The sequence below is a fragment of the Saccostrea echinata genome, unplaced genomic scaffold (genome assembly GCF_033153115.1).
Source record: "Saccostrea echinata isolate AGI-Se365-2 ecotype Australia unplaced genomic scaffold, CSIRO_AGI_Sech_v1 ptg000047l, whole genome shotgun sequence".
Classification (NCBI taxonomy): domain Eukaryota; kingdom Metazoa; phylum Mollusca; class Bivalvia; order Ostreida; family Ostreidae; genus Saccostrea; species Saccostrea echinata.
The window spans coordinates 10,322,711-10,343,008 of NW_026889796.1; the positions used below are offsets into that span (position 1 = coordinate 10,322,711).

At 31.2% G+C, this 20,298-nt stretch overlaps 7 long non-coding RNA genes across 7 annotated transcripts; all 7 read left to right on the top strand.

Annotated features, from left to right (window-relative positions):
* Nucleotides 1-301: 301 nt before the first annotated feature.
* Nucleotides 302-2,043, top strand: LOC133202774 (uncharacterized). Its single transcript, XR_009723297.1, has 3 exons — nucleotides 302-379; nucleotides 457-650; nucleotides 1,948-2,043. It is a non-coding gene; the product is annotated as an uncharacterized LOC133202774 (long non-coding RNA).
* Nucleotides 2,044-2,745: 702 nt separating this feature from the next.
* Nucleotides 2,746-4,487, top strand: LOC133202777 (uncharacterized). The gene is made up of 3 exons (XR_009723300.1): nucleotides 2,746-2,823; nucleotides 2,901-3,094; nucleotides 4,392-4,487. It is a non-coding gene; the product is annotated as an uncharacterized LOC133202777 (long non-coding RNA).
* Nucleotides 4,488-5,189: 702 nt separating this feature from the next.
* Nucleotides 5,190-6,931, top strand: LOC133202778 (uncharacterized). Its single transcript, XR_009723301.1, has 3 exons — nucleotides 5,190-5,267; nucleotides 5,345-5,538; nucleotides 6,836-6,931. It is a non-coding gene; the product is annotated as an uncharacterized LOC133202778 (long non-coding RNA).
* Nucleotides 6,932-9,624: 2,693 nt separating this feature from the next.
* Nucleotides 9,625-11,366, top strand: LOC133202779 (uncharacterized). The gene is made up of 3 exons (XR_009723302.1): nucleotides 9,625-9,702; nucleotides 9,780-9,973; nucleotides 11,271-11,366. It is a non-coding gene; the product is annotated as an uncharacterized LOC133202779 (long non-coding RNA).
* A 702-nt stretch (nucleotides 11,367-12,068) lies between these two features.
* Nucleotides 12,069-13,810, top strand: LOC133202775 (uncharacterized). Its single transcript, XR_009723298.1, has 3 exons — nucleotides 12,069-12,146; nucleotides 12,224-12,417; nucleotides 13,715-13,810. It is a non-coding gene; the product is annotated as an uncharacterized LOC133202775 (long non-coding RNA).
* Nucleotides 13,811-14,512: 702 nt separating this feature from the next.
* LOC133202776 (uncharacterized) lies at nucleotides 14,513-16,254 on the top strand. Its single transcript, XR_009723299.1, has 3 exons — nucleotides 14,513-14,590; nucleotides 14,668-14,861; nucleotides 16,159-16,254. It is a non-coding gene; the product is annotated as an uncharacterized LOC133202776 (long non-coding RNA).
* A 702-nt stretch (nucleotides 16,255-16,956) lies between these two features.
* LOC133202772 (uncharacterized) lies at nucleotides 16,957-18,698 on the top strand. The gene is made up of 3 exons (XR_009723296.1): nucleotides 16,957-17,034; nucleotides 17,112-17,305; nucleotides 18,603-18,698. It is a non-coding gene; the product is annotated as an uncharacterized LOC133202772 (long non-coding RNA).
* Nucleotides 18,699-20,298: the final 1,600 nt, after the last annotated feature.

Below are 20,298 nucleotides of genomic sequence, written 5' to 3' on the forward strand. Positions count from 1 at the left end.
AATGTTCTTTTAAATCAAACACAATTCTCTTTCTTTTCATTGATTATTTAATCTACATTAGCTTTTCCTCTTTCCATAACTGAGCATTTTCTTACAAAAACCTGCTGATTTTTTTCATTTTTCATTTATACCGGGTACCTGATACCCTTATTGATTAACATGATCTGTCTTAAGAGATTATGAGAGATAATAAGAAAAACAAGCAAAACATGTGCTAGATTAATCATTTTATTTCAAAATTTTGAAAGAAAAGTGGAAAAATGCTTCAATTTATAGACATTTTTTCTATTTCACATGTATAGGTCTGATTGACTGGGGTGTGAAATGTAACAGCCAGTGGTGTACTTCAGCTAGGACTGTCAGTCCCTATATTCATGAGGTGAGATAACCGATGGATATGTGTTCTAAATGTACTAAATTGACCACTTTTTACAAGTGTTTTCTATATCTCTATAGGAAAAACACCTACATAACCTTATACATGGGCGCAGACATTTTGGACACCCAAAGTTGTGCGGAGAAGAAAATGCTACACGGCACATGATTGGTCATTAAGAGAAAAGACTTGTTATGTATTTGACAAGTGAAATAAAGGTGATAAAAATCTCATATCAAGACTTAGGCTTCTTTGAGATATGTAGGAGTTACAGGTAAAAATTTGAAGGGAGGGGTGCACTTTGGTTAGAGATTTTCATTTGGTGCTGAACGCACCTAGTTGTAAACAAATGGAATTTGAAAGTAAAAGTGCAACGGCACGGTATATTTTTTCTGGCATGTTTTATTTTGCAAGATCTCGAACTTTCACGGCAAGAAAGTCATTTGCCCAAAATTGAATATATGAATCAGTGACAGGGGCTAAACTTTGTATGGAAGTCTATGGGAAAACATTTGGTGGTGTTTGTCCTATAGAGTAGGTATGTATTACATAGGTAAACGTTGATTACAGCCAGAAAATCAATCAATTCCTATATTTTTGGCATTGGGATTATACTTTGGTTAATATTTACTATCTGTATAGAAATCAGAGGGTTTGGGTAAACTGAGGCCCCCAATGGGGACTCCACATGGTGCAAAAATGCCAAAATTTTCCCCCCTAGCTATCACATTTGCAATAAATGTACATGTAAATAATTTTTAATGAATATTTATGCTGAAATTTACTTGGAATGTTGTAAATAATACAATATTGATAATTATTGGCATCATTAATACACAGAATAGATGAATATCCCCCTCGCAGCTTGAGAAATTCATTTAAATCCATGTGTTTTATGAGTGTAGACATTGGTATAGATTGACTAAACATCTTCCAAATTTGTGTTAATCAGAGTTAATGGAATAATTCTTAACAATATTTGACTGTTTTGTTAACTAAATAGTTTACTTTGTTTTGACATAAGGGGCCTAATCCAGCTGCAAAGCAGATTTCAGTCATCTCATTAGTGCTGGTTTGAAATAAAAGTTGTGCTTTTGGTGTAACTGAGAGGTTACTAGTAGGATATCTTATTAAAATTACTGTACAATATATTGCAAAAGAAAATACATTGAAAATGCAAGAAATGTGCAAAATTATAAGTGAAAAAAATGGTGAAATGTGTTTCTAAATATCCCTCCCCCTTGTCAGATCCCATCTTGATATGCTGTAGAAAAAAGGGGGGGGGGTATATTTGTGCTCTAATGATACTAAAAAATGAAGGAAAAGAATTTTAATGTAGTATATTTGAATAACAAGAGTAATTCTTATCTGCAGTAATTTTTTTTTAAATTTCTTGAGTATTTTTTTTTATTATTATCTGAGTAAATCCTATTAAAACATTATTATTTTTAAGCTATTACATAACAAATGCTTATAAAAAATTCAAAAGATGGTGTAAATAATAATTAATTATAATATAAATTACTACATGCATGTATCAGTATGTTTTAATAAAATAAAATGCATTTCAGCTATGCATCATCAAGAAGGAGAAGTTTAATGAACCCTCCCCTCTTACAATGAACAACATATGGACACTCCCAGGATGAACACTTTGCATTCATTAAGAGTTCCCAGGTATGGTTTTCTTAGCAAATCTAGTTAATCTCTTGATATTTAAGTTATTTAGAACTTTTTAAAGATTATTAGAATATAAACTTCCTCAGAACTGCAGTTATTTAAGCATTTTGCTTACAATTGAGCCCTGTATTCAGACAGACAACATGATTTATCTGCCCTTGGCATTTAATCAATTTAATAATTATGTCAATAATTAGAAATGATATGCAAATAAATATATTGGCCTTTCATGAGAATATACATATTTAACATTTATTACATGAAATTTCCTATAATAATGGCTAAAATGTAGGTCACCCCCTTCAGAATTACAAAATTTTCAGTGGGGGTGTATTTGATTCTCTGATGCCAGCAACCCATTCCTGATATACTTTTTTTTTTTAAATCTAATGTTCTTTTAAATCAAACACAATTCTCTTTCTTTTCATTGATTATTTAATCTACATTAGCTTTTCCTCTTTCCATAACTGAGCATTTTCTTACAAAAACCTGCTGATTTTTTTCATTTTTCATTTATACCGGGTACCTGATACCCTTATTGATTAACATGATCTGTCTTAAGAGATTATGAGAGATAATAAGAAAAACAAGCAAAACATGTGCTAGATTAATCATTTTATTTCAAAATTTTGAAAGAAAAGTGGAAAAATGCTTCAATTTATAGACATTTTTTCTATTTCACATGTATAGGTCTGATTGACTGGGGTGTGAAATGTAACAGCCAGTGGTGTACTTCAGCTAGGACTGTCAGTCCCTATATTCATGAGGTGAGATAACCGATGGATATGTGTTCTAAATGTACTAAATTGACCACTTTTTACAAGTGTTTTCTATATCTCTATAGGAAAAACACCTACATAACCTTATACATGGGCGCAGACATTTTGGACACCCAAAGTTGTGCGGAGAAGAAAATGCTACACGGCACATGATTGGTCATTAAGAGAAAAGACTTGTTATGTATTTGACAAGTGAAATAAAGGTGATAAAAATCTCATATCAAGACTTAGGCTTCTTTGAGATATGTAGGAGTTACAGGTAAAAATTTGAAGGGAGGGGTGCACTTTGGTTAGAGATTTTCATTTGGTGCTGAACGCACCTAGTTGTAAACAAATGGAATTTGAAAGTAAAAGTGCAACGGCACGGTATATTTTTTCTGGCATGTTTTATTTTGCAAGATCTCGAACTTTCACGGCAAGAAAGTCATTTGCCCAAAATTGAATATATGAATCAGTGACAGGGGCTAAACTTTGTATGGAAGTCTATGGGAAAACATTTGGTGGTGTTTGTCCTATAGAGTAGGTATGTATTACATAGGTAAACGTTGATTACAGCCAGAAAATCAATCAATTCCTATATTTTTGGCATTGGGATTATACTTTGGTTAATATTTACTATCTGTATAGAAATCAGAGGGTTTGGGTAAACTGAGGCCCCCAATGGGGACTCCACATGGTGCAAAAATGCCAAAATTTTCCCCCCTAGCTATCACATTTGCAATAAATGTACATGTAAATAATTTTTAATGAATATTTATGCTGAAATTTACTTGGAATGTTGTAAATAATACAATATTGATAATTATTGGCATCATTAATACACAGAATAGATGAATATCCCCCTCGCAGCTTGAGAAATTCATTTAAATCCATGTGTTTTATGAGTGTAGACATTGGTATAGATTGACTAAACATCTTCCAAATTTGTGTTAATCAGAGTTAATGGAATAATTCTTAACAATATTTGACTGTTTTGTTAACTAAATAGTTTACTTTGTTTTGACATAAGGGGCCTAATCCAGCTGCAAAGCAGATTTCAGTCATCTCATTAGTGCTGGTTTGAAATAAAAGTTGTGCTTTTGGTGTAACTGAGAGGTTACTAGTAGGATATCTTATTAAAATTACTGTACAATATATTGCAAAAGAAAATACATTGAAAATGCAAGAAATGTGCAAAATTATAAGTGAAAAAAATGGTGAAATGTGTTTCTAAATATCCCTCCCCCTTGTCAGATCCCATCTTGATATGCTGTAGAAAAAAGGGGGGGGGGTATATTTGTGCTCTAATGATACTAAAAAATGAAGGAAAAGAATTTTAATGTAGTATATTTGAATAACAAGAGTAATTCTTATCTGCAGTAATTTTTTTTTAAATTTCTTGAGTATTTTTTTTTATTATTATCTGAGTAAATCCTATTAAAACATTATTATTTTTAAGCTATTACATAACAAATGCTTATAAAAAATTCAAAAGATGGTGTAAATAATAATTAATTATAATATAAATTACTACATGCATGTATCAGTATGTTTTAATAAAATAAAATGCATTTCAGCTATGCATCATCAAGAAGGAGAAGTTTAATGAACCCTCCCCTCTTACAATGAACAACATATGGACACTCCCAGGATGAACACTTTGCATTCATTAAGAGTTCCCAGGTATGGTTTTCTTAGCAAATCTAGTTAATCTCTTGATATTTAAGTTATTTAGAACTTTTTAAAGATTATTAGAATATAAACTTCCTCAGAACTGCAGTTATTTAAGCATTTTGCTTACAATTGAGCCCTGTATTCAGACAGACAACATGATTTATCTGCCCTTGGCATTTAATCAATTTAATAATTATGTCAATAATTAGAAATGATATGCAAATAAATATATTGGCCTTTCATGAGAATATACATATTTAACATTTATTACATGAAATTTCCTATAATAATGGCTAAAATGTAGGTCACCCCCTTCAGAATTACAAAATTTTCAGTGGGGGTGTATTTGATTCTCTGATGCCAGCAACCCATTCCTGATATACTTTTTTTTTTTAAATCTAATGTTCTTTTAAATCAAACACAATTCTCTTTCTTTTCATTGATTATTTAATCTACATTAGCTTTTCCTCTTTCCATAACTGAGCATTTTCTTACAAAAACCTGCTGATTTTTTTCATTTTTCATTTATACCGGGTACCTGATACCCTTATTGATTAACATGATCTGTCTTAAGAGATTATGAGAGATAATAAGAAAAACAAGCAAAACATGTGCTAGATTAATCATTTTATTTCAAAATTTTGAAAGAAAAGTGGAAAAATGCTTCAATTTATAGACATTTTTTCTATTTCACATGTATAGGTCTGATTGACTGGGGTGTGAAATGTAACAGCCAGTGGTGTACTTCAGCTAGGACTGTCAGTCCCTATATTCATGAGGTGAGATAACCGATGGATATGTGTTCTAAATGTACTAAATTGACCACTTTTTACAAGTGTTTTCTATATCTCTATAGGAAAAACACCTACATAACCTTATACATGGGCGCAGACATTTTGGACACCCAAAGTTGTGCGGAGAAGAAAATGCTACACGGCACATGATTGGTCATTAAGAGAAAAGACTTGTTATGTATTTGACAAGTGAAATAAAGGTGATAAAAATCTCATATCAAGACTTAGGCTTCTTTGAGATATGTAGGAGTTACAGGTAAAAATTTGAAGGGAGGGGTGCACTTTGGTTAGAGATTTTCATTTGGTGCTGAACGCACCTAGTTGTAAACAAATGGAATTTGAAAGTAAAAGTGCAACGGCACGGTATATTTTTTCTGGCATGTTTTATTTTGCAAGATCTCGAACTTTCACGGCAAGAAAGTCATTTGCCCAAAATTGAATATATGAATCAGTGACAGGGGCTAAACTTTGTATGGAAGTCTATGGGAAAACATTTGGTGGTGTTTGTCCTATAGAGTAGGTATGTATTACATAGGTAAACGTTGATTACAGCCAGAAAATCAATCAATTCCTATATTTTTGGCATTGGGATTATACTTTGGTTAATATTTACTATCTGTATAGAAATCAGAGGGTTTGGGTAAACTGAGGCCCCCAATGGGGACTCCACATGGTGCAAAAATGCCAAAATTTTCCCCCCTAGCTATCACATTTGCAATAAATGTACATGTAAATAATTTTTAATGAATATTTATGCTGAAATTTACTTGGAATGTTGTAAATAATACAATATTGATAATTATTGGCATCATTAATACACAGAATAGATGAATATCCCCCTCGCAGCTTGAGAAATTCATTTAAATCCATGTGTTTTATGAGTGTAGACATTGGTATAGATTGACTAAACATCTTCCAAATTTGTGTTAATCAGAGTTAATGGAATAATTCTTAACAATATTTGACTGTTTTGTTAACTAAATAGTTTACTTTGTTTTGACATAAGGGGCCTAATCCAGCTGCAAAGCAGATTTCAGTCATCTCATTAGTGCTGGTTTGAAATAAAAGTTGTGCTTTTGGTGTAACTGAGAGGTTACTAGTAGGATATCTTATTAAAATTACTGTACAATATATTGCAAAAGAAAATACATTGAAAATGCAAGAAATGTGCAAAATTATAAGTGAAAAAAATGGTGAAATGTGTTTCTAAATATCCCTCCCCCTTGTCAGATCCCATCTTGATATGCTGTAGAAAAAAGGGGGGGGGGTATATTTGTGCTCTAATGATACTAAAAAATGAAGGAAAAGAATTTTAATGTAGTATATTTGAATAACAAGAGTAATTCTTATCTGCAGTAATTTTTTTTTAAATTTCTTGAGTATTTTTTTTTATTATTATCTGAGTAAATCCTATTAAAACATTATTATTTTTAAGCTATTACATAACAAATGCTTATAAAAAATTCAAAAGATGGTGTAAATAATAATTAATTATAATATAAATTACTACATGCATGTATCAGTATGTTTTAATAAAATAAAATGCATTTCAGCTATGCATCATCAAGAAGGAGAAGTTTAATGAACCCTCCCCTCTTACAATGAACAACATATGGACACTCCCAGGATGAACACTTTGCATTCATTAAGAGTTCCCAGGTATGGTTTTCTTAGCAAATCTAGTTAATCTCTTGATATTTAAGTTATTTAGAACTTTTTAAAGATTATTAGAATATAAACTTCCTCAGAACTGCAGTTATTTAAGCATTTTGCTTACAATTGAGCCCTGTATTCAGACAGACAACATGATTTATCTGCCCTTGGCATTTAATCAATTTAATAATTATGTCAATAATTAGAAATGATATGCAAATAAATATATTGGCCTTTCATGAGAATATACATATTTAACATTTATTACATGAAATTTCCTATAATAATGGCTAAAATGTAGGTCACCCCCTTCAGAATTACAAAATTTTCAGTGGGGGTGTATTTGATTCTCTGATGCCAGCAACCCATTCCTGATATACTTTTTTTTTTTAAATCTAATGTTCTTTTAAATCAAACACAATTCTCTTTCTTTTCATTGATTATTTAATCTACATTAGCTTTTCCTCTTTCCATAACTGAGCATTTTCTTACAAAAACCTGCTGATTTTTTTCATTTTTCATTTATACCGGGTACCTGATACCCTTATTGATTAACATGATCTGTCTTAAGAGATTATGAGAGATAATAAGAAAAACAAGCAAAACATGTGCTAGATTAATCATTTTATTTCAAAATTTTGAAAGAAAAGTGGAAAAATGCTTCAATTTATAGACATTTTTTCTATTTCACATGTATAGGTCTGATTGACTGGGGTGTGAAATGTAACAGCCAGTGGTGTACTTCAGCTAGGACTGTCAGTCCCTATATTCATGAGGTGAGATAACCGATGGATATGTGTTCTAAATGTACTAAATTGACCACTTTTTACAAGTGTTTTCTATATCTCTATAGAGTAGGTATGTATTACATAGGTAAACGTTGATTACAGCCAGAAAATCAATCAATTCCTATATTTTTGGCATTGGGATTATACTTTGGTTAATATTTACTATCTGTATAGAAATCAGAGGGTTTGGGTAAACTGAGGCCCCCAATGGGGACTCCACATGGTGCAAAAATGCCAAAATTTTCCCCCCTAGCTATCACATTTGCAATAAATGTACATGTAAATAATTTTTAATGAATATTTATGCTGAAATTTACTTGGAATGTTGTAAATAATACAATATTGATAATTATTGGCATCATTAATACACAGAATAGATGAATATCCCCCTCGCAGCTTGAGAAATTCATTTAAATCCATGTGTTTTATGAGTGTAGACATTGGTATAGATTGACTAAACATCTTCCAAATTTGTGTTAATCAGAGTTAATGGAATAATTCTTAACAATATTTGACTGTTTTGTTAACTAAATAGTTTACTTTGTTTTGACATAAGGGGCCTAATCCAGCTGCAAAGCAGATTTCAGTCATCTCATTAGTGCTGGTTTGAAATAAAAGTTGTGCTTTTGGTGTAACTGAGAGGTTACTAGTAGGATATCTTATTAAAATTACTGTACAATATATTGCAAAAGAAAATACATTGAAAATGCAAGAAATGTGCAAAATTATAAGTGAAAAAAATGGTGAAATGTGTTTCTAAATATCCCTCCCCCTTGTCAGATCCCATCTTGATATGCTGTAGAAAAAAGGGGGGGGGGTATATTTGTGCTCTAATGATACTAAAAAATGAAGGAAAAGAATTTTAATGTAGTATATTTGAATAACAAGAGTAATTCTTATCTGCAGTAATTTTTTTTTAAATTTCTTGAGTATTTTTTTTTATTATTATCTGAGTAAATCCTATTAAAACATTATTATTTTTAAGCTATTACATAACAAATGCTTATAAAAAATTCAAAAGATGGTGTAAATAATAATTAATTATAATATAAATTACTACATGCATGTATCAGTATGTTTTAATAAAATAAAATGCATTTCAGCTATGCATCATCAAGAAGGAGAAGTTTAATGAACCCTCCCCTCTTACAATGAACAACATATGGACACTCCCAGGATGAACACTTTGCATTCATTAAGAGTTCCCAGGTATGGTTTTCTTAGCAAATCTAGTTAATCTCTTGATATTTAAGTTATTTAGAACTTTTTAAAGATTATTAGAATATAAACTTCCTCAGAACTGCAGTTATTTAAGCATTTTGCTTACAATTGAGCCCTGTATTCAGACAGACAACATGATTTATCTGCCCTTGGCATTTAATCAATTTAATAATTATGTCAATAATTAGAAATGATATGCAAATAAATATATTGGCCTTTCATGAGAATATACATATTTAACATTTATTACATGAAATTTCCTATAATAATGGCTAAAATGTAGGTCACCCCCTTCAGAATTACAAAATTTTCAGTGGGGGTGTATTTGATTCTCTGATGCCAGCAACCCATTCCTGATATACTTTTTTTTTTTAAATCTAATGTTCTTTTAAATCAAACACAATTCTCTTTCTTTTCATTGATTATTTAATCTACATTAGCTTTTCCTCTTTCCATAACTGAGCATTTTCTTACAAAAACCTGCTGATTTTTTTCATTTTTCATTTATACCGGGTACCTGATACCCTTATTGATTAACATGATCTGTCTTAAGAGATTATGAGAGATAATAAGAAAAACAAGCAAAACATGTGCTAGATTAATCATTTTATTTCAAAATTTTGAAAGAAAAGTGGAAAAATGCTTCAATTTATAGACATTTTTTCTATTTCACATGTATAGGTCTGATTGACTGGGGTGTGAAATGTAACAGCCAGTGGTGTACTTCAGCTAGGACTGTCAGTCCCTATATTCATGAGGTGAGATAACCGATGGATATGTGTTCTAAATGTACTAAATTGACCACTTTTTACAAGTGTTTTCTATATCTCTATAGGAAAAACACCTACATAACCTTATACATGGGCGCAGACATTTTGGACACCCAAAGTTGTGCGGAGAAGAAAATGCTACACGGCACATGATTGGTCATTAAGAGAAAAGACTTGTTATGTATTTGACAAGTGAAATAAAGGTGATAAAAATCTCATATCAAGACTTAGGCTTCTTTGAGATATGTAGGAGTTACAGGTAAAAATTTGAAGGGAGGGGTGCACTTTGGTTAGAGATTTTCATTTGGTGCTGAACGCACCTAGTTGTAAACAAATGGAATTTGAAAGTAAAAGTGCAACGGCACGGTATATTTTTTCTGGCATGTTTTATTTTGCAAGATCTCGAACTTTCACGGCAAGAAAGTCATTTGCCCAAAATTGAATATATGAATCAGTGACAGGGGCTAAACTTTGTATGGAAGTCTATGGGAAAACATTTGGTGGTGTTTGTCCTATAGAGTAGGTATGTATTACATAGGTAAACGTTGATTACAGCCAGAAAATCAATCAATTCCTATATTTTTGGCATTGGGATTATACTTTGGTTAATATTTACTATCTGTATAGAAATCAGAGGGTTTGGGTAAACTGAGGCCCCCAATGGGGACTCCACATGGTGCAAAAATGCCAAAATTTTCCCCCCTAGCTATCACATTTGCAATAAATGTACATGTAAATAATTTTTAATGAATATTTATGCTGAAATTTACTTGGAATGTTGTAAATAATACAATATTGATAATTATTGGCATCATTAATACACAGAATAGATGAATATCCCCCTCGCAGCTTGAGAAATTCATTTAAATCCATGTGTTTTATGAGTGTAGACATTGGTATAGATTGACTAAACATCTTCCAAATTTGTGTTAATCAGAGTTAATGGAATAATTCTTAACAATATTTGACTGTTTTGTTAACTAAATAGTTTACTTTGTTTTGACATAAGGGGCCTAATCCAGCTGCAAAGCAGATTTCAGTCATCTCATTAGTGCTGGTTTGAAATAAAAGTTGTGCTTTTGGTGTAACTGAGAGGTTACTAGTAGGATATCTTATTAAAATTACTGTACAATATATTGCAAAAGAAAATACATTGAAAATGCAAGAAATGTGCAAAATTATAAGTGAAAAAAATGGTGAAATGTGTTTCTAAATATCCCTCCCCCTTGTCAGATCCCATCTTGATATGCTGTAGAAAAAAGGGGGGGGGGTATATTTGTGCTCTAATGATACTAAAAAATGAAGGAAAAGAATTTTAATGTAGTATATTTGAATAACAAGAGTAATTCTTATCTGCAGTAATTTTTTTTTAAATTTCTTGAGTATTTTTTTTTATTATTATCTGAGTAAATCCTATTAAAACATTATTATTTTTAAGCTATTACATAACAAATGCTTATAAAAAATTCAAAAGATGGTGTAAATAATAATTAATTATAATATAAATTACTACATGCATGTATCAGTATGTTTTAATAAAATAAAATGCATTTCAGCTATGCATCATCAAGAAGGAGAAGTTTAATGAACCCTCCCCTCTTACAATGAACAACATATGGACACTCCCAGGATGAACACTTTGCATTCATTAAGAGTTCCCAGGTATGGTTTTCTTAGCAAATCTAGTTAATCTCTTGATATTTAAGTTATTTAGAACTTTTTAAAGATTATTAGAATATAAACTTCCTCAGAACTGCAGTTATTTAAGCATTTTGCTTACAATTGAGCCCTGTATTCAGACAGACAACATGATTTATCTGCCCTTGGCATTTAATCAATTTAATAATTATGTCAATAATTAGAAATGATATGCAAATAAATATATTGGCCTTTCATGAGAATATACATATTTAACATTTATTACATGAAATTTCCTATAATAATGGCTAAAATGTAGGTCACCCCCTTCAGAATTACAAAATTTTCAGTGGGGGTGTATTTGATTCTCTGATGCCAGCAACCCATTCCTGATATACTTTTTTTTTTTAAATCTAATGTTCTTTTAAATCAAACACAATTCTCTTTCTTTTCATTGATTATTTAATCTACATTAGCTTTTCCTCTTTCCATAACTGAGCATTTTCTTACAAAAACCTGCTGATTTTTTTCATTTTTCATTTATACCGGGTACCTGATACCCTTATTGATTAACATGATCTGTCTTAAGAGATTATGAGAGATAATAAGAAAAACAAGCAAAACATGTGCTAGATTAATCATTTTATTTCAAAATTTTGAAAGAAAAGTGGAAAAATGCTTCAATTTATAGACATTTTTTCTATTTCACATGTATAGGTCTGATTGACTGGGGTGTGAAATGTAACAGCCAGTGGTGTACTTCAGCTAGGACTGTCAGTCCCTATATTCATGAGGTGAGATAACCGATGGATATGTGTTCTAAATGTACTAAATTGACCACTTTTTACAAGTGTTTTCTATATCTCTATAGGAAAAACACCTACATAACCTTATACATGGGCGCAGACATTTTGGACACCCAAAGTTGTGCGGAGAAGAAAATGCTACACGGCACATGATTGGTCATTAAGAGAAAAGACTTGTTATGTATTTGACAAGTGAAATAAAGGTGATAAAAATCTCATATCAAGACTTAGGCTTCTTTGAGATATGTAGGAGTTACAGGTAAAAATTTGAAGGGAGGGGTGCACTTTGGTTAGAGATTTTCATTTGGTGCTGAACGCACCTAGTTGTAAACAAATGGAATTTGAAAGTAAAAGTGCAACGGCACGGTATATTTTTTCTGGCATGTTTTATTTTGCAAGATCTCGAACTTTCACGGCAAGAAAGTCATTTGCCCAAAATTGAATATATGAATCAGTGACAGGGGCTAAACTTTGTATGGAAGTCTATGGGAAAACATTTGGTGGTGTTTGTCCTATAGAGTAGGTATGTATTACATAGGTAAACGTTGATTACAGCCAGAAAATCAATCAATTCCTATATTTTTGGCATTGGGATTATACTTTGGTTAATATTTACTATCTGTATAGAAATCAGAGGGTTTGGGTAAACTGAGGCCCCCAATGGGGACTCCACATGGTGCAAAAATGCCAAAATTTTCCCCCCTAGCTATCACATTTGCAATAAATGTACATGTAAATAATTTTTAATGAATATTTATGCTGAAATTTACTTGGAATGTTGTAAATAATACAATATTGATAATTATTGGCATCATTAATACACAGAATAGATGAATATCCCCCTCGCAGCTTGAGAAATTCATTTAAATCCATGTGTTTTATGAGTGTAGACATTGGTATAGATTGACTAAACATCTTCCAAATTTGTGTTAATCAGAGTTAATGGAATAATTCTTAACAATATTTGACTGTTTTGTTAACTAAATAGTTTACTTTGTTTTGACATAAGGGGCCTAATCCAGCTGCAAAGCAGATTTCAGTCATCTCATTAGTGCTGGTTTGAAATAAAAGTTGTGCTTTTGGTGTAACTGAGAGGTTACTAGTAGGATATCTTATTAAAATTACTGTACAATATATTGCAAAAGAAAATACATTGAAAATGCAAGAAATGTGCAAAATTATAAGTGAAAAAAATGGTGAAATGTGTTTCTAAATATCCCTCCCCCTTGTCAGATCCCATCTTGATATGCTGTAGAAAAAAGGGGGGGGGGTATATTTGTGCTCTAATGATACTAAAAAATGAAGGAAAAGAATTTTAATGTAGTATATTTGAATAACAAGAGTAATTCTTATCTGCAGTAATTTTTTTTTAAATTTCTTGAGTATTTTTTTTTATTATTATCTGAGTAAATCCTATTAAAACATTATTATTTTTAAGCTATTACATAACAAATGCTTATAAAAAATTCAAAAGATGGTGTAAATAATAATTAATTATAATATAAATTACTACATGCATGTATCAGTATGTTTTAATAAAATAAAATGCATTTCAGCTATGCATCATCAAGAAGGAGAAGTTTAATGAACCCTCCCCTCTTACAATGAACAACATATGGACACTCCCAGGATGAACACTTTGCATTCATTAAGAGTTCCCAGGTATGGTTTTCTTAGCAAATCTAGTTAATCTCTTGATATTTAAGTTATTTAGAACTTTTTAAAGATTATTAGAATATAAACTTCCTCAGAACTGCAGTTATTTAAGCATTTTGCTTACAATTGAGCCCTGTATTCAGACAGACAACATGATTTATCTGCCCTTGGCATTTAATCAATTTAATAATTATGTCAATAATTAGAAATGATATGCAAATAAATATATTGGCCTTTCATGAGAATATACATATTTAACATTTATTACATGAAATTTCCTATAATAATGGCTAAAATGTAGGTCACCCCCTTCAGAATTACAAAATTTTCAGTGGGGGTGTATTTGATTCTCTGATGCCAGCAACCCATTCCTGATATACTTTTTTTTTTTAAATCTAATGTTCTTTTAAATCAAACACAATTCTCTTTCTTTTCATTGATTATTTAATCTACATTAGCTTTTCCTCTTTCCATAACTGAGCATTTTCTTACAAAAACCTGCTGATTTTTTTCATTTTTCATTTATACCGGGTACCTGATACCCTTATTGATTAACATGATCTGTCTTAAGAGATTATGAGAGATAATAAGAAAAACAAGCAAAACATGTGCTAGATTAATCATTTTATTTCAAAATTTTGAAAGAAAAGTGGAAAAATGCTTCAATTTATAGACATTTTTTCTATTTCACATGTATAGGTCTGATTGACTGGGGTGTGAAATGTAACAGCCAGTGGTGTACTTCAGCTAGGACTGTCAGTCCCTATATTCATGAGGTGAGATAACCGATGGATATGTGTTCTAAATGTACTAAATTGACCACTTTTTACAAGTGTTTTCTATATCTCTATAGGAAAAACACCTACATAACCTTATACATGGGCGCAGACATTTTGGACACCCAAAGTTGTGCGGAGAAGAAAATGCTACACGGCACATGATTGGTCATTAAGAGAAAAGACTTGTTATGTATTTGACAAGTGAAATAAAGGTGATAAAAATCTCATATCAAGACTTAGGCTTCTTTGAGATATGTAGGAGTTACAGGTAAAAATTTGAAGGGAGGGGTGCACTTTGGTTAGAGATTTTCATTTGGTGCTGAACGCACCTAGTTGTAAACAAATGGAATTTGAAAGTAAAAGTGCAACGGCACGGTATATTTTTTCTGGCATGTTTTATTTTGCAAGATCTCGAACTTTCACGGCAAGAAAGTCATTTGCCCAAAATTGAATATATGAATCAGTGACAGGGGCTAAACTTTGTATGGAAGTCTATGGGAAAACATTTGGTGGTGTTTGTCCTATAGAGTAGGTATGTATTACATAGGTAAACGTTGATTACAGCCAGAAAATCAATCAATTCCTATATTTTTGGCATTGGGATTATACTTTGGTTAATATTTACTATCTGTATAGAAATCAGAGGGTTTGGGTAAACTGAGGCCCCCAATGGGGACTCCACATGGTGCAAAAATGCCAAAATTTTCCCCCCTAGCTATCACATTTGCAATAAATGTACATGTAAATAATTTTTAATGAATATTTATGCTGAAATTTACTTGGAATGTTGTAAATAATACAATATTGATAATTATTGGCATCATTAATACACAGAATAGATGAATATCCCCCTCGCAGCTTGAGAAATTCATTTAAATCCATGTGTTTTATGAGTGTAGACATTGGTATAGATTGACTAAACATCTTCCAAATTTGTGTTAATCAGAGTTAATGGAATAATTCTTAACAATATTTGACTGTTTTGTTAACTAAATAGTTTACTTTGTTTTGACATAAGGGGCCTAATCCAGCTGCAAAGCAGATTTCAGTCATCTCATTAGTGCTGGTTTGAAATAAAAGTTGTGCTTTTGGTGTAACTGAGAGGTTACTAGTAGGATATCTTATTAAAATTACTGTACAATATATTGCAAAAGAAAATACATTGAAAATGCAAGAAATGTGCAAAATTATAAGTGAAAAAAATGGTGAAATGTGTTTCTAAATATCCCTCCCCCTTGTCAGATCCCATCTTGATATGCTGTAGAAAAAAGGGGGGGGGGTATATTTGTGCTCTAATGATACTAAAAAATGAAGGAAAAGAATTTTAATGTAGTATATTTGAATAACAAGAGTAATTCTTATCTGCAGTAATTTTTTTTTAAATTTCTTGAGTATTTTTTTTTATTATTATCTGAGTAAATCCTATTAAAACATTATTATTTTTAAGCTATTACATAACAAATGCTTATAAAAAATTCAAAAGATGGTGTAAATAATAATTAATTATAATATAAATTACTACATGCATGTATCAGTATGTTTTAATAAAATAAAATGCATTTCAGCTATGCATCATCAAGAAGGAGAAGTTTAATGAACCCTCCCCTCTTACAATGAACAACATATGGACACTCCCAGGATGAACACTTTGCATTCATTAAGAGTTCCCAGGTATGGTTTTCTTAGCAAATCTAGTTAATCTCTTGATATTTAAGTTATTTAGAACTTTTTAAAGATTATTAGAATATAAACTTCCTCAGAACTGCAGTTATTTAAGCATTTTGCTTACAATTGAGCCCTGTATTCAGACAGACAACATGATTTATCTGCCCTTGGCATTTAATCAATTTAATAATTATGTCAATAATTAGAAATGATATGCAAATAAATATATTGGCCTTTCATGAGAATATACATATTTAACATTTATTACATGAAATTTCCTATAATAATGGCTAAAATGTAGGTCACCCCCTTCAGAATTACAAAATTTTCAGTGGGGGTGTATTTGATTCTCTGATGCCAGCAACCCATTCCTGATATACTTTTTTTTTTTAAATCTAATGTTCTTTTAAATCAAACACAATTCTCTTTCTTTTCATTGATTATTTAATCTACATTAGCTTTTCCTCTTTCCATAACTGAGCATTTTCTTACAAAAACCTGCTGATTTTTTTCATTTTTCATTTATACCGGGTACCTGATACCCTTATTGATTAACATGATCTGTCTTAAGAGATTATGAGAGATAATAAGAAAAACAAGCAAAACATGTGCTAGATTAATCATTTTATTTCAAAATTTTGAAAGAAAAGTGGAAAAATGCTTCAATTTATAGACATTTTTTCTATTTCACATGTATAGGTCTGATTGACTGGGGTGTGAAATGTAACAGCCAGTGGTGTACTTCAGCTAGGACTGTCAGTCCCTATATTCATGAGGTGAGATAACCGATGGATATGTGTTCTAAATGTACTAAATTGACCACTTTTTACAAGTGTTTTCTATATCTCTATAGGAAAAACACCTACATAACCTTATACATGGGCGCAGACATTTTGGACACCCAAAGTTGTGCGGAGAAGAAAATGCTACACGGCACATGATTGGTCATTAAGAGAAAAGACTTGTTATGTATTTGACAAGTGAAATAAAGGTGATAAAAATCTCATATCAAGACTTAGGCTTCTTTGAGATATGTAGGAGTTACAGGTAAAAATTTGAAGGGAGGGGTGCACTTTGGTTAGAGATTTTCATTTGGTGCTGAACGCACCTAGTTGTAAACAAATGGAATTTGAAAGTAAAAGTGCAACGGCACGGTATATTTTTTCTGGCATGTTTTATTTTGCAAGATCTCGAACTTTCACGGCAAGAAAGTCATTTGCCCAAAATTGAATATATGAATCAGTGACAGGGGCTAAACTTTGTATGGAAGTCTATGGGAAAACATTTGGTGGTGTTTGTCCTATAGAGTAGGTATGTATTACATAGGTAAACGTTGATTACAGCCAGAAAATCAATCAATTCCTATATTTTTGGCATTGGGATTATACTTTGGTTAATATTTACTATCTGTATAGAAATCAGAGGGTTTGGGTAAACTGAGGCCCCCAATGGGGACTCCACATGGTGCAAAAATGCCAAAATTTTCCCCCCTAGCTATCACATTTGCAATAAATGTACATGTAAATAATTTTTAATGAATATTTATGCTGAAATTTACTTGGAATGTTGTAAATAATACAATATTGATAATTATTGGCATCATTAATACACAGAATAGATGAATATCCCCCTCGCAGCTTGAGAAATTCATTTAAATCCATGTGTTTTATGAGTGTAGACATTGGTATAGATTGACTAAACATCTTCCAAATTTGTGTTAATCAGAGTTAATGGAATAATTCTTAACAATATTTGACTGTTTTGTTAACTAAATAGTTTACTTTGTTTTGACATAAGGGGCCTAATCCAGCTGCAAAGCAGATTTCAGTCATCTCATTAGTGCTGGTTTGAAATAAAAGTTGTGCTTTTGGTGTAACTGAGAGGTTACTAGTAGGATATCTTATTAAAATTACTGTACAATATATTGCAAAAGAAAATACATTGAAAATGCAAGAAATGTGCAAAATTATAAGTGAAAAAAATGGTGAAATGTGTTTCTAAATATCCCTCCCCCTTGTCAGATCCCATCTTGATATGCTGTAGAAAAAAGGGGGGGGGGTATATTTGTGCTCTAATGATACTAAAAAATGAAGGAAAAGAATTTTAATGTAGTATATTTGAATAACAAGAGTAATTCTTATCTGCAGTAATTTTTTTTTAAATTTCTTGAGTATTTTTTTTTATTATTATCTGAGTAAATCCTATTAAAACATTATTATTTTTAAGCTATTACATAACAAATGCTTATAAAAAATTCAAAAGATGGTGTAAATAATAATTAATTATAATATAAATTACTACATGCATGTATCAGTATGTTTTAATAAAATAAAATGCATTTCAGCTATGCATCATCAAGAAGGAGAAGTTTAATGAACCCTCCCCTCTTACAATGAACAACATATGGACACTCCCAGGATGAACACTTTGCATTCATTAAGAGTTCCCAGGTATGGTTTTCTTAGCAAATCTAGTTAATCTCTTGATATTTAAGTTATTTAGAACTTTTTAAAGATTATTAGAATATAAACTTCCTCAGAACTGCAGTTATTTAAGCATTTTGCTTACAATTGAGCCCTGTATTCAGACAGACAACATGATTTATCTGCCCTTGGCATTTAATCAATTTAATAATTATGTCAATAATTAGAAATGATATGCAAATAAATATATTGGCCTTTCATGAGAATATACATATTTAACATTTATTACATGAAATTTCCTATAATAATGGCTAAAATGTAGGTCACCCCCTTCAGAATTACAAAATTTTCAGTGGGGGTGTATTTGATTCTCTGATGCCAGCAACCCATTCCTGATATACTTTTTTTTTTTAAATCTAATGTTCTTTTAAATCAAACACAATTCTCTTTCTTTTCATTGATTATTTAATCTACATTAGCTTTTCCTCTTTCCATAACTGAGCATTTTCTTACAAAAACCTGCTGATTTTTTTCATTTTTCATTTATACCGGGTACCTGATACCCTTATTGATTAACATGATCTGTCTTAAGAGATTATGAGAGATAATAAGAAAAACAAGCAAAACATGTGCTAGATTAATCATTTTATTTCAAAATTTTGAAAGAAAAGTGGAAAAATGCTTCAATTTATAGACATTTTTTCTATTTCACATGTATAGGTCTGATTGACTGGGGTGTGAAATGTAACAGCCAGTGGTGTACTTCAGCTAGGACTGTCAGTCCCTATATTCATGAGGTGAGATAACCGATGGATATGTGTTCTAAATGTACTAAATTGACCACTTTTTACAAGTGTTTTCTATATCTCTATAGGAAAAACACCTACATAACCTTATACATGGGCGCAGACATTTTGGACACCCAAAGTTGTGCGGAGAAGAAAATGCTACACGGCACATGATTGGTCATTAAGAGAAAAGACTTGTTATGTATTTGACAAGTGAAATAAAGGTGATAAAAATCTCATATCAAGACTTAGGCTTCTTTGAGATATGTAGGAGTTACAGGTAAAAATTTGAAGGGAGGGGTGCACTTTGGTTAGAGATTTTCATTTGGTGCTGAACGCACCTAGTTGTAAACAAATGGAATTTGAAAGTAAAAGTGCAACGGCACGGTATATTTTTTCTGGCATGTTTTATTTTGCAAGATCTCGAACTTTCACGGCAAGAAAGTCATTTGCCCAAAATTGAATATATGAATCAGTGACAGGGGCTAAACTTTGTATGGAAGTCTATGGGAAAACATTTGGTGGTGTTTGTCCAATAGCTCGGTGCTTCAAGACGTTTAATTACGTTGCCTTTCTTGACAGTGTTTTTATGCATTGGTCGCCTATAATTGGCGATAAAACAGTCATATCTTTTCTGATTTAATTCAAAATTTCGTCGATGTTTCACGAATATTTTTGACACAGGTGAATTATCATAAATTCTTATGCACTACAACAGTGCAATTTTTAATTTCCAAAAAATGCCTATGTAATGTAAACGTTCAAAAAAGTTGCATGCTCCGTGAAGCATGTTTTATCTAAATAATATAGCTCATTGATCTTCGAAAAA